The sequence below is a fragment of the Somniosus microcephalus genome, chromosome 5 (assembly GCF_052327205.1).
Source record: "Somniosus microcephalus isolate GS21.2 chromosome 5, FLI_Smic_1.0, whole genome shotgun sequence".
In the NCBI taxonomy this organism is placed as follows: domain Eukaryota; kingdom Metazoa; phylum Chordata; class Chondrichthyes; order Squaliformes; family Somniosidae; genus Somniosus; species Somniosus microcephalus.
In genome coordinates, this window is record NC_140991.1 from 169,076,053 (window position 1) to 169,089,675 (window position 13,623).

At 42.2% G+C, this 13,623-nt stretch overlaps 1 protein-coding gene across 1 annotated transcript in view; it reads left to right on the forward strand.

The window, feature by feature from the left end:
* The first annotated feature begins 1,878 nt into the window (after nt 1-1,878).
* LOC147117434 (histone deacetylase 9) overlaps nt 1,879-13,623 on the forward strand; it is a 1,471,293-nt gene continuing 1,459,548 nt past the window's right edge. The window contains exon 1 of the mRNA XM_085988432.1: nt 1,879-2,016. The gene's annotated coding sequence lies outside the window, so the exon portion shown is untranslated. The remainder of the gene's footprint in view (nt 2,017-13,623) is intronic.

Below are 13,623 nucleotides of genomic sequence, written 5' to 3' on the forward strand. Positions count from 1 at the left end.
GAAATACCCCAAACAAACATTGACACAAAGGTACAAGTTAGTTGAACATCAAATCCCTTGAGCAGTTCCACGAGCCAGAATTTTGTAAGACTTTTAATGTTGAAAATGTCAGATTCCTGTTTTATAAAGTGATACCAGCGAGTACCTGATTACAGAATGGCAGTCGTGTATGAGGTCATTCCACTGCAACCAGAACATGTCCAAACTTCCTGTAGACCCTGGGTGGTGCAGTTCGGTTTCATAATCTGGAGGAGTGGGGGTTGATCCATCGCCCCTCTCTCATCCCGATCACTAAATAAACCACCAGGAACAGAAAGGCTTCTGTAACTGCATCACATTCAATCTGAACGGAATACCAGTAGCAAACCGGTTTACGCTATTTGTATCAGACGAACTTCACTCCATGCAAGAGTAAAATGAAGAAATACCCATTAGTGCACAACCAGGGTTGTTGGGGAATGCATTGTACCATGGGAATCTTTAGTCTTGCCTGCTGGTATTCTCCAGGTGTTTCTGAGCTTCCAACAACCAATGGGTCCAGTGTGAGCGATCTATCTTTGTAACCTCATCCTGAAATGCCAAGTAATGTACAACAATGAAATCTGTATCTAGCACTGGGACAGGGTGTAACGGTCCTCTTAAGGAATTTCTATTTTTCTGCATCCAAATTTGAAAATATTTCTGCTTTACAGCTTTAGATGATAGAACCGTGGATTCACCCCGTTTTAGAAAAAATGCTTGTAATTTGATCTTTTAACGTGTGGCCCCTTAAAATCCCGTGCGAAAACTCCTCTGACCTCCGGCGTAAAGCAACTAAAAATAGACTTTAGGTGAAAGGTTTGTCTTATGGAACGTTGTCTCCGTCAAAGACGGTAACTTTTTAACAAATTAAGCCTTTGGGTGCCATGCCTACTTAGGACGTGTGTGATGCTGAAAATGGAGAAAGAAGCAATACGTGTTCAAATGAAGATTAATAGAATTTAAGTTTATTTTCAATTTGCTTCCTAACTAGACCTCATTTGAAATGTAAATAAAATAACCCAAATGTAGGGAAGTGTTTATTGTTGGTATCGCTTGCAACATATTTATCAAGTGAAATATCCCTCGATCCAAAATATTTTAATTTCTATGGGAGTTTTCGGTTGTGCATTTTCTTTCGCTTTCCAAATTCGCTTTCTACATGATTTCTAACATATCGCAGCAGCAACACATGTTTATATATCTTGAATGCAGAATAAGATTGCCTCCCCTCTTCAAGAATCAAATGAATGCGCAACAGCAAGGAATGGAATTACGAACACCGCCAGTCGAGTACTTGTTTTTTTTAATTCTTGTGATTTTATTTGCATGTCACAGTGTGGAGGCATGGGAGCTGAACACCGAGTATTTTTCCACATTTTCAAATACTTCTGATTTAAATGGTTTCTATGATCACGCCGTCGGTCCCACTACTATTGAGCCAGTTATGGCTGTAAGCGTGGAATGGAATGGAATCCGATGCCTATTTCATCTAAGGCTGATTTGACTAGATGGATATTACTGTAAATATAATTTAGCCACATATGGCAAATAAATAGGCGTTTTAATAACAACTGCACATGTTTTTATGTGTAACAATTTGCATACATGGACACAGTATGTAAATATATAAACTATATATGTGCAAATGCAGTCTATAAAGTATGGCTACATTTCTTCTATTTCCTTTTTGTACATAAACGTTGCCCATCACGTACACTGCAAACACTCTTTCTCCCTTCTGATGTATTCATTCCGCTGTGGTATGAACATGCTTTGTGTTTTTTAGACTCCTCAGATTATTGGATTGCTATTTTTAGAAAGCCGTGTGTTGCCACTAGTGCGGGCTCTGATCACAGCTCGGCGGCAGACTGGATTTTCCAAACATTAACCGTCTCTCTTCCTCATCCTGCTTCCGAGGAACATGGCGGGTTAGACTCGATCGCAGCTCGCTCAGCTTCTCACCCAACTTCGCGGGGTTTAAATCGCTGCCGAAAGGTCAGTCGTGGCTCCGAAATCCACCTAATCCTGTCATGATATTGTGGTCCGCAGCTTAGGAGGTCGCCTTCGATCACGAGTTGGGAGCGGTAGAAGGCAAAATGTTTAAAACACTATTACAAAGTGAAAACATAAATTGTACACTTCCCAACAACTAGGTTTTCGGAACTACCAAGTAACACTTACTGACAGATATGTTTGACATCACTGTGTACACACACAGGTATTTTTTACAGATTGTTCACTGATCATCACATTTACAAACAGTAGATATATCAGTAAAATAGATTGAGTGGTTCACGCAAATGTCAAACGATATATTTCAGACGAGTTAGAGGATACTTGGGTGTACAATATGCTGAGGGAATAATAATCAGTTCTCTCCCAGTAACCTTCCTATCTGTTGGTTTCTCGTTCGCAGTCGTTTGCGTGCGATGAGTTGGTATCGTATTAGTTCATACAGGTGGTAATTTCATCCATCCATCGTAGCTGGAACTTGCTGTCATATTTCATGTGCGATATTGTGACGAATAGATAAAGAGTTTATTTGATGTAAATGCAGCTTTTACGTCTGTTGGTCGTGTAACTAGTTCTCACAGATCGTTCTAACAATATGTACATGATATGATGAACTGACTTTCATGTATACGAAGGCAAAAATACATTAATTGAGATAGAAACGACGCGAGTTCCATATATGCACGAATAAGAACTTAATCTACAGTTTTATCGATATCACATAGAGTTAGTAAACATCCATATGCACCTGGTTGATACACACCTGCGAGGGTGCATTTTAAGAATTCTGGTGCATTGTATTTTCTAAATTTCGTCATTGGAAACCAGCTACTCGGTTTGCAATAACATGTTGATCCCCCGCTGCTGTAATTGCTTGAACAGTTAGGTTTGCTTGCTGTGCTAACATCATATAGGGGAGGGTGGGGGAAGGGTGTGATTACTAATGTTATTGAGGTTGAAAGGTTTATGTCACATTATGTAGGGCACCTTGTGTTTGAATGAGACTCGTTTGGTTATTAAACTTAAAGGCACCATAAGCAGTGGAGCACCAATGTACCAAGAACAGAATATAACAGCGAAATGCAATTTTATAGTGTTAACTACGCTTTCATCTACTGACAATTAACTTATATTACCAGCATAAGACAAAATTAGCGTTCAGTTCAAACTGGGGCGTGTCACGGCTTGAAGTAGAATTTATTACCATTTGCCTGGAGTAAGGTATGTTTCTACAACAGTAGTGACTTCTTCTGAGAGACAGCAGAGGTTCCTTCTCTGGGATTATGAGAAAGGTATCTCCAGGAAACAAAATGGAAGGAAAAGACAATCTGACCACTGTCCTTGAAATATATTATCAGTGGTGTACATTGTGCAATTTGTAAGAAAAAAAGTTAGTGAATGTTAATGCTAATATTTCATATAACACTCATTAAAAATAGAGTAAAACATTCACATTTAAAAAGGGCTATATTTTCCTCTATCACAAAAAGGGCTAATAACATTTTTTTGTAAATTTAACTTTCTGCCAATCAAAAAGGCTGCTGTGCAGGATTTTGTTGCAATTAATTTTGTGCAACACAAATTTGTTGGGATGATGAAAAAGCCAATAAGAACTCACCTATAATAGTGACACATGTAAAGCAGCTAATGAGCTACTGAACTGCTGTAAGTGATGAAGATTTCATTAATCCATTTGTACAAAACTGTTGTGAAATGGCACAGTAAGATGTTAAGAAAACCACTTTCACTACCTGAAACTTGGAAGTCCAGTTGATTTGAGTTTTTGAAAAATCTTGATATCCTTTTTGGACTGAGGTAGCGGCATTAAACATGCTGAGGAAGCAATCATTCAGAGGCCTGGGCACATTGGGCCAAGTGCAGTGAAGACATGGAAGGAGGTCTGGAGGAATATTTACAATTTAAAAATGAGGTAAGGCAAGAAAATTACTGTAAATTAATTTGCTATTAGGTGCATTTTTTAAGGAAAAATGCATTTTTACGGAAAATGCAGTTTAGGTATGGGTGATGTATGTGCAAATGATTTTTTTTCTAGTGGAGGACTCACATTATGGGATAGAATCATATAATATTACAATACAATAATGGGCCATTTGGCCCATCACAGCACATGCCGTTTTTTTATCCGCATTGGACTCCTTGGGCAGGATTTTCTGATTTTCTTCTGGGGTAATTTTGCTGCTGGAAGGGGGTTGGTGTGACATTTCCTCCAACTACCCTGACCCTGCTGTGGCTGACCCAATTTCTTGTCTGGGGGGGGGGGGCGCAGAGGCTGGGGAGCAATTACTTAAGGAAAATGGGCTCACAACACATAGACAAAATACCCAAATGGATATGTGTGCTTATGTACTAATAGGCCGTGATTTTCCCTACCATGGCGAGTCCGAGGTGGGCAACGTCAGTGATGACCCCGCTGCTGGCTCCATCCCGGCATCCCGACCCCGCTGCTGGCTCCGCCCTGGCCTCCAACATGACTTTCCCCTGATTCGGCTTGTTAATCCCGCCCAGTGAGTTTCCGGCCAATTGAAGGAGGCGGGTCTGATGGCATCAGCATCATCAGCTGGTGTCCTTAAAGGGACCATGCGTAAATTAATCTTGACAGTTGTGCTGTCAGTGTTCTACAGCATTGAGGTGCTGCAAACACTGACAAGCACTGCACAGAGGGGCACGGCTGCACCCAGGCTCTCCCATGACTCCCTCCTTATGCTTATGGAGGGAGTCACAGCACGCAGGGAGGTTCTCTTCACTTCCAATGGGCAGAAGAGACCTCCCCAGGAGACCAACACAGCCTGGTTGCACATTGTAGAGGACACAAGCAGGGATGTCTTAGGAGGACCAGGCTGCAGTGGTGCAAATCTTTCAATGATCTCAGTAGATCACGAAACTTTACTGCAAAGCCACACTCAACATCATCCTGCTGTGCCACTCATCACACCCTCATCACTCTGCCTTCCTTAACCTACTCCTGCACATCCTTACTCACACCAACTTACCTTGCACCTCCACCCATCCATCTCTATCTACATTATCACTCCCCCATCTCACTAGCCATCCCTCACACTCACCCTCATTCTAGTCTATTCATACCAACTAACAACACACAAGGGTAGGCACTTGTGTGTTTTAGCCAATGTTCATGTGAAGTTTTTGTTAATGTGCTGTTTAACATTGAAATCTTTATTGTCAGCACTTTGCTTTCTTAGACAGATTTGTGTGCACCTTTGGAAGTGGCTTAGTGAGTTGCAGTGAATGGTGAGACATAACAGTACCGCCCGCAATGCTGAGTGCGAAAGGAATGGCTTGGGCATTGTAGGGATGCTTTATGCTGTTGGTGTGTGGTGGTGCCAGCCTGTTGCATCATGTGGCAGCCAGGGTGTGCAGCGTCAAGTGAAGTAAATGTGGCCATGGTGAGGCCATCCCTGGAGCCCTGGGCAGCAATGTGGTCGGGTGCTGATGCCCTGTGTCCTGTGCAGCATCAGGTGATTGCAGAGAAGGTTGGTATGGTTGTTGCTGCTGCTCGTGTGCCTGATGCTGCTGATGTTGGGGCTGATCGTGGTCAGATTCTGAGGACCAAGGTGAGAAAGTATAAAGTGCACCCATGCTGATGGATTTGATGGCAGGTGAAGTAGAGATGACAAGCAATCTGTCAACGGTGGGAGAGGTAATGAGGTCAGACTGCATGGAGACTTGTGTAAAGACTTGCAGCATCCTGAATCTGTAGTAGAAATGCAGTTTAGAGATGCTAGTGCTTAAGGGATGATATCTCAATCAGCTGGGAGCTTTGAGTTGGCAACTAAAGCTGCCAATTTATCAGCTGATTCGATGGCCAATGACCTCCCGCCTCAGCTTCACTGACAAGGTCTAGGTACAGCGGGAAACCTGTGGGAAACCTGTGAAAGTTAAAAAGCTGGGAAAAATCATTGCTAAGTGGCTGTAAACAAGCCACTAATGATTTGAATTGGATCCCCCGCCACTGCCTGTCGGGTCTACTCAGCGCTGGCAGACCTGACATTGGGAAATGCAGTTGTGCGCATTTTGACAAAGGGTTCCTGACCCGCTGTGAATAATTTAAAATTTCACAGCTGACCCGCTAGCAATTGGGTCTGCTGAGTGCCAGCAAAATTGCGGCCATTGTGATGTTGATGAGGAAGAACAGGATGAATCACATGAACCGAGTGCTGAAGGGTCGCAAATCTGTAGGTTGCTATGGGGCCAGCTGGTGCAGAGTTCAGATCTGTTATGTTGATTGGCCTTCTCAGTTACCTCAGGATACAGATCTTGACAGGCCTGCTTTCCAATGAAGGATGTTAGAACCCATAGACCATGTTGGACAAACACTTGGAGCTCAATTTTAACTCCCAGCATTGTGGGTTATCCATGTTATGAGAAGTTTTTCATATTAGGTGTACACCTGCTGGGAGCTGGGTTTAGACTAGACATGCATCACATCATAACCTGCCTTTGATTTAGCACAAATTGAATTATAAGTAATCAGTAGAGTGTTGTTGGATGGTGATGTTTTTGTTGGCTAGGCTCAGAGCCATTCGGGGAGTTTTTTCCCTGTGTGTTATGTTGCAATGTTGTCTAATAGAAATTGCTCACTAACCACAGGCGTGATTATGGTGGCACCATTTTAGCCATGTGCACTAATCTTAGTAGGAAACACCTAACACATAATACAGGTTAATGTATTTGACATGTATATTTACTTTACAAACATCTACCACCATTCAGTGCAAAACTTTGCAGTCTTTCTCTTTCATCAAAGTCTGGCATGAATTCATCAGACACAACACAGCTTAGTGTAGCTTCTACGCTTTTGTCCTGCAATTGTGAGCAGTACTTTGACTTCATCAGAGTGACTGCTGAGAATGTTGACTCGTACAACACCAGGCCGGCATCTGCTCTCCATCCAGAAGGCGTTTGGATGCTGCTTGCCCTTTGCTATGATATGCCCTGTTGGAGCTGATCATTATTTGTGGGGCTAGCTTTCTTCTGCTGGTCTGGAGTGATTATTCTGATTGGTCGAGCTGACTACAATGACAGCACCCCTTTTCATGAATTGCTGGTGTTTCCATGGAACTAAAGTCTGATGTTTTCACCAATGTTACACACCACCAGCTTCTTTTCTCCACTATCAACTATCTCCTTAAACCCGTCTACCCTGCCCCCTCCATCCTCACCTCTATCAACAAGTGTGAGGAGCTCATGGACTTCTTTTTCACTAATTTTGAGACCATCCATTCAGCTGCCTTTGCCAGATCCCTCCCTTCCCTTTGCCTACTAAGGCAAACATCCCAAAAGGTTTCCCCCTATCTTAGTGCTGATCCTACATCTTTCTCTATTTTCTTTCCTATCTCTTATACCATCTTCAAGCTAATCTTGTCCATGAGACTGACCTCCTGCTCTTTTGACCCTATTTTCACTAAACTGCTGACCATCCAACTTCCCTTCCTGGCCTATAGCTGGTTCTGTCCTCCCTTTCAAATCTGCCGTCATCACCCCTCTTCTAAAAAAAAAAATGACCCTTGACCCCTCTGTCCTTGCAAACTAGTGCCCCATCTCCAATCTCCCTTTTCTTTCCAAAATCCTTGAACATGTTGTCACCTCCAAAATCTTTGCCTATCTTTCCTGCAACTCCATGTTTGAACCTCTCCAATCATGTTTCCGCTCCTGCCACAGCACTGAAAGGACCCGAATCAAAGTCACAAATGACATCCTATAAGACTATGACCATATACACTATCTCTCCTTACCCTTTTTGAACTGTCTGCAGTCTTTGACATGGTTGACCACACCATCATTCTCCAACACCCCACCTCCATTGTCCACCTGAGTGGGACTGCCCTTGCCTGGTTTCACTCTTACCTATTCAGTTGTAGCCAGAGAATTTTCTGCAATGGCTTCTCTTCCCACCCCTGCACCGTTACCACTGGAGTCCCCCAAGGATCTATCCTTGGCCCCTCCTATTTATGCTGCCCCTCGGTGACATCATCCAAAAGCACAACGTCAGCTTCCATGAGTATACTAACGGCACCTAGCTCTGCCTCACCACCACCTCTCTCGACCCCGCCACTGGCTCTGTGTTGTCAGACTGCTTCTCCTGAGACCAAACTTCATCCAATTAAACATTGAGAAGACCGAAGCCACTGCCTTTGGCCCCGCCAAAAACTCTGTTCCCTGGGCACAGATTCCATCGCCCTCCCTGGCCACTGTCTCAGCAACAATAGCAACAACAACTTGAATTCATATAGTGCCTTTAACGTAGTAAAATGTCCCAAGGTGCTTCACAGGAGCGTTATCAAACAAAATTTGACACTGAGCCATATAAGGATATACGAGGTAGGTTTTAAGGAAAGGAGCGTCTTAAAGGAGGAGAGAGGTGGAAAGGTTTAGAGAGTGAATTCCAGAGCTCAGAGCTGAGGCAACTGAAGGCATGGTTGCCAATGGAGGAGCGACTAAAATCGGGGTTGTGCAAGATGCCAAAATTGGAGGAGCGCAGTGGTCTTGCAGGGTTGTAGGATTGGAGGAGGTTACAGAAATAGGGAGGGAGTGAGGCCATGGAGTGATTTGAAAACAAGAATAAGGATTTTAAAATCAAGGTGTTGATGGACTAGAGCTAATGTAGGTCAGCGAGCACAGGGGTGATGGGTGAACGGGACTTGGAGGAGCTCCATCAACTTGAGCTCCTCAAACTCTGCTGCCCATAGCCTAACTCGCACCAAATCCCATTCATCTATCACCCCTGGGCTCACCGACCTACATTGGCTCACGGTCCGGCAATGCCTCAATTGTAAAATTCTCATCATTGTTTTCAAATCCCTCCATGTCCTCACCCCTTCCATCTCTGTAACCTCCTCCAGCCCTACAACCCTCCGAGATCTCTGTGCTCCTCCAATTCTGGCCTCTTGCACATCCCCGACTTTCTTCTTTCCACCATTGCTGGCCATGCCTTCAGCTGCCTCGGTCCTAAGCTCTGGAATTCCCTCCCTAAACCATGCCTCCTCTCTCCCTCTCTCTCCTCTTATAAGTCACTCCTTAAAATGAACCTCTTTGACCAAGCTTTTGGTCACCTGTCCTAATATCTCCTTTAATGACTTGGTGTCAAATTTTGTTTGATAATCACTGTAAAGTGCCTTGGGATGTTTTACTACATTAAAGGAGCTATATAAATACAAGTTGTTATTTTAGCAGATAATCAATAAGCAATAACCAAGGAAGTAAAGCACACATGATGATTTTGTCTCATCACTTTACCAAAAAATGCACAAAAATGTTAAAGTACACATGAATATGCCGTGCGACTATGAGTATTGAGATCACATGCCCAAAAATGCAATTAGCCTCATCTGGATTCCTAATTAGCCACATGTGGCTAATGGCTAATGTATTGGACAACACCATTATATTGGGCAAAATTTTAAATGCGATTATAAAGAATTGCCAGCAAATTCTGTGGGGGTTCTCTCAATCGTCTGCCACAACATTGGCGGTAAATTAGTGGAAACCCCGAAAAAATAAAGAGCCATTTACGTCATTTCTTCCCATAGGGATGATAACTAAGGTAAGTGAATTGTTATTGGTCCGATCCACTCAGAACAGGTATTTTCACTGCTTCTGCAGACACTTTATGCAAAATTTAGGTACTTATCAGCAAATCGAGCTGCACACAATAGGATCATTTGAACTTTTGGCGCTAGTTTAAATGGGGTGATATTGGATCAGCTACCCATTAAATCTCCTAATTTACATTTCCATTAATATCTCCCCATTTACACTATAGCGACATGTTAAAATTCCCCCAATAAATTTAAAACTTCTAGAACTGTTTAAAATATACTATTAATTCTCGGGTTGTGAGAGTCACTGACAAGGCCAGCATTTATTGCCCATCCCTAGTTGTCCCTGAGAAGGTGGTGGTGGGCCTCCGTCTTGAACCACTGGTCCTGGTTTAATACAACTGAATGGCTTGCTAGGCCACTTCAAAGGGCAGTGAAGAGTCAACCATGTTGTTGTGGAAATGGTGTCACATATCGGCAGACTTGGTAAGGGTGGCAGGTTTCCTTTCGAAAAAGACAATAATGAATCAGTTGGGTTTTTCATGACAATCGGACAACTTCATGGTCACTTTTACTGATATTTGCCACAGGATATTGTGCTTTGCCAAATCGCTTGTCCTAATAGGTCTAGCAACATTTGACCGCCCTTGCACACTTCAAATAGCCAGGTGAAGGTCACGAGTGGTAGAAGCCTGGGAGCCTGGGGACAAGTATCCTGCATATCTTTTCAACCATTAAAACTATGTATGGCCATGCGAGAGTAAAGAGACTGTAAATGTGAACTATCCTAATATGTATGGGCATTAATTAAGGTGTAATTTACACATACATATCAGATCTATTCTATATCATCATTAACTCAAGTTAGTACAGGTAGGTTTTTTTCTTGAAGATATTAAAATGATTGAAAGATATGCATGACTGAGGAAAGAGTATGTTCAGTTGGTGTTCAATTAGTGCAGTTTATTTCTGTTGTCACTTTCACTTTGCATTCCAAAAAGGTGAGAACTGCAGAAGAATAGCTGATACCGATGAGACCACACCTGGAGTACTGTGCACAGTTTTGGTCTCCTTATTTAAGGAAGGATATACTTGCCTTGGAGGCAGTACAATGAAGGTTCACTAGATTGATCCCTGGGATGAGAGGGTTGTCCTATGAGGAGAGGTTGAGTATATTGGGCCTATACTTTCTGGAGTTTAGAAGAATAAGAGGTGCTCTCATTGAAACATATAAGATTCTGAGGGGGATTGACAAGGTAGATGCTGAGATGTTGTTTCCCCTGGCTGGAGAATCTAGAACTAGGGGGCATAGTCTCAGGATAAGGAGCTGGCCTTTTAAGACTGAGATGAGGAGGAATTTCTTCATTCAGAGGGTTTGGAATTCTCTGCCCCAAAATGCTGTGGATGCTCAGTCGCTAAGTATATTCAAGGCTGAGATAGATAGATTTTTGGACTCCAGATGAATTAAGGGATATGGGGATAGGGCAAGAAAGTGGAGTTGAGGTCAAAGATCAGCCATGATCGTATTGAAAAGCGGAGCAGGCTCGAGGGGCCGTATGGCCTACTCCTGCTCCGAATTATTATGTTCTTATGTTCTTAGATCCAGATTACAGTATCTCTTGATACATTCATAACATGGCAACAGAAATCAAGACATCTACATATTAAACATTCTTATATATATTTCGATTTGCAGTATGTGTGTATGTTGATGCAGTCACATATTATGCATGATAGTTGTGTAGATTTGAGCTACAGGAAACATAGCAAGGTGACATTTTCATTTAGCTTTTGTCTTTGTGGTGAAAGAGTGTGGCAGACGGAGAGTGGTTTTGAATGGAGAACTGCTACCAGCTCTAATCTTCTTTGCTGCCTGCACCATCTGCCATGACACATTGTAAGAGAGGTGTGAAATGACAATAACAGAGCTGAGCTCCAACATGATGTTGTTTCACTCTGAGAAATCTAGTTATGCAGTATGCGAAGATTGGGATTGTATTACCATTTAGAAGGAGTTTCAAACACTTGAATCTGACTGGCATGTCTGTATACATTTTTTAAAAATTATTGGGGTTTGTCAACAGGAATTTTTGCATTGCTTCCTAGTACTAATAAACAGGGAGTTTGAAGAGGTTAAGCAGTTTGATCCTCAGATAAAACATCCCATACGAAAAATACTCTTTCAACTCTTCAGATCCAAACAGATTACAATCTGTCACAATTATTAGTTTGATATTGTCAGCTTTAGAAGTTACCAGGCTACTTCTGATGACATCTTAAATTGTTTTAAGTTGTAAAAACAATTGCTTATATCATACTGCTTATGAGATGATAATCTTAAAAGTGTTGCTGTGTGAACATGTTGTCCATTAAAATGAATGAGGAAAATCATAGGATGCCGAGCACACAAATGAATATTTTAAAAAAGCAACCCTAGGTAACTCAATAGTGTAATGTCTCTAAACTGTCCAACCTTGACTGCTTCATTCCTCTTTGGCTATTACTACCATGCTTCTGTCCTTTAGTTGCATCCTTGTAATATTTCAGCTATTCCAAATATCCTATTAATTTATATTGAGTATCTGAGGTTAAGGACGAAGCTCACGGTGCAAGAAACCATTAAGTTTGGAAAAAATATAGGAGGGAATTTGAGATAAGTTAAGAAATAGTGGTTATGCTTAGATTTTAAAAGCCTATAGGTTAGAGGATGAACGGAAGATTGAAAAAGTTGAGGAGTTCCAGTATTTTGAGATCCTGTAAGAAACTGAATGATGAGTCATGATTTCAGCACAGTGAGAATGCTGGGAAGAGGGTGTATTTATGCATCTTTGGAGATTATGATGAACAAGAGAAGAAGGTTCTGAAGAGCGATGTCGATTGTAGTATCAATAAAGTAGAGAAAAACATGAACAGATACACTGAGGTTAAAGGTGAGAGGTAGAGCTGGCCTTTGGGTGTTCGAACAGTGTTGAATTATGCGTCTCCCTACCCAGCCTGCCCTTTTTCTGGTAACAAAGATAGTTAATGTAGGTACAGCATGAAGTGAGTTTCTCTTTCTGTTTTTGTTACTATTAAGAGTTTTGATGAATTGATTTTGAAAATCAGTCTAAATATAAAATTAATTTTGCACATTCTACATAAGAACATAAGAATTAGGAGCAAGAGTAGGCCATACGGCCCCTCAAGCCTGCTCCACCATTCAATAAGATCATAGCTGATCTTTGACTTCAACTCCACTTTCCCACCCGATCTCCATATCACTTGATTTCCCTAGAGTCCAAAAATCTACCCATCTCAGCCTTGAATATACTCAACGATTCAGCATCCATAACCCTTTGGGGTAGAGAATTTCAAAGAATCACAACCCTCTGAGTAAAAAACTTCCTCCTCATCTCAGTCTTAAATGGCCGACCCCTTACCCTGAGACTATGCCCCCTGGTTCCAGATTCTCCAGCCAGGGGAAATAACCTCTCAGCATCTGCCCTGTCAATCCCCCTCAGAACCTTATATGTTTCAATGAGATCATCTCTCATTCTTCTAAACTCCAGAGAGTATAGGCCCAGTCTACTCAGTCTCTCCTCACAGGACAGCCCTCTCACCCCAGGAATCAATCTAGTGAACCTTCGTAGCACCACCTCTAAGGCATGTATATCCTTCCTCAGATAAGGAGAACAAAACTGTGCACAGTAATCCAGGTGTGGTCTTACCAAAGCCCTGTACAATTGTAGTAAGACTTCCTTACTCTTGTAGTCCAACCCTTTTGCAATAAGGGCTAACATGCCATTGGCCTTCCTAATTGCTCGCTGTCCCTGCTGCTAACTCTTTGGGTTCCCAGTGTTCCCCTTGAACACCAACATTTAATAGTTTCTCACCATTTAAAAAAATAACCTGTTTTTCTATTCTTCCTGCCAAAGTGAATAACCTCACATTTCCGAACATTGTACTCCATCTGCCATGTTATTGCTCACTCACTTAACACATTGTAGGATTCGCAAAATTCCCATATTTCCCC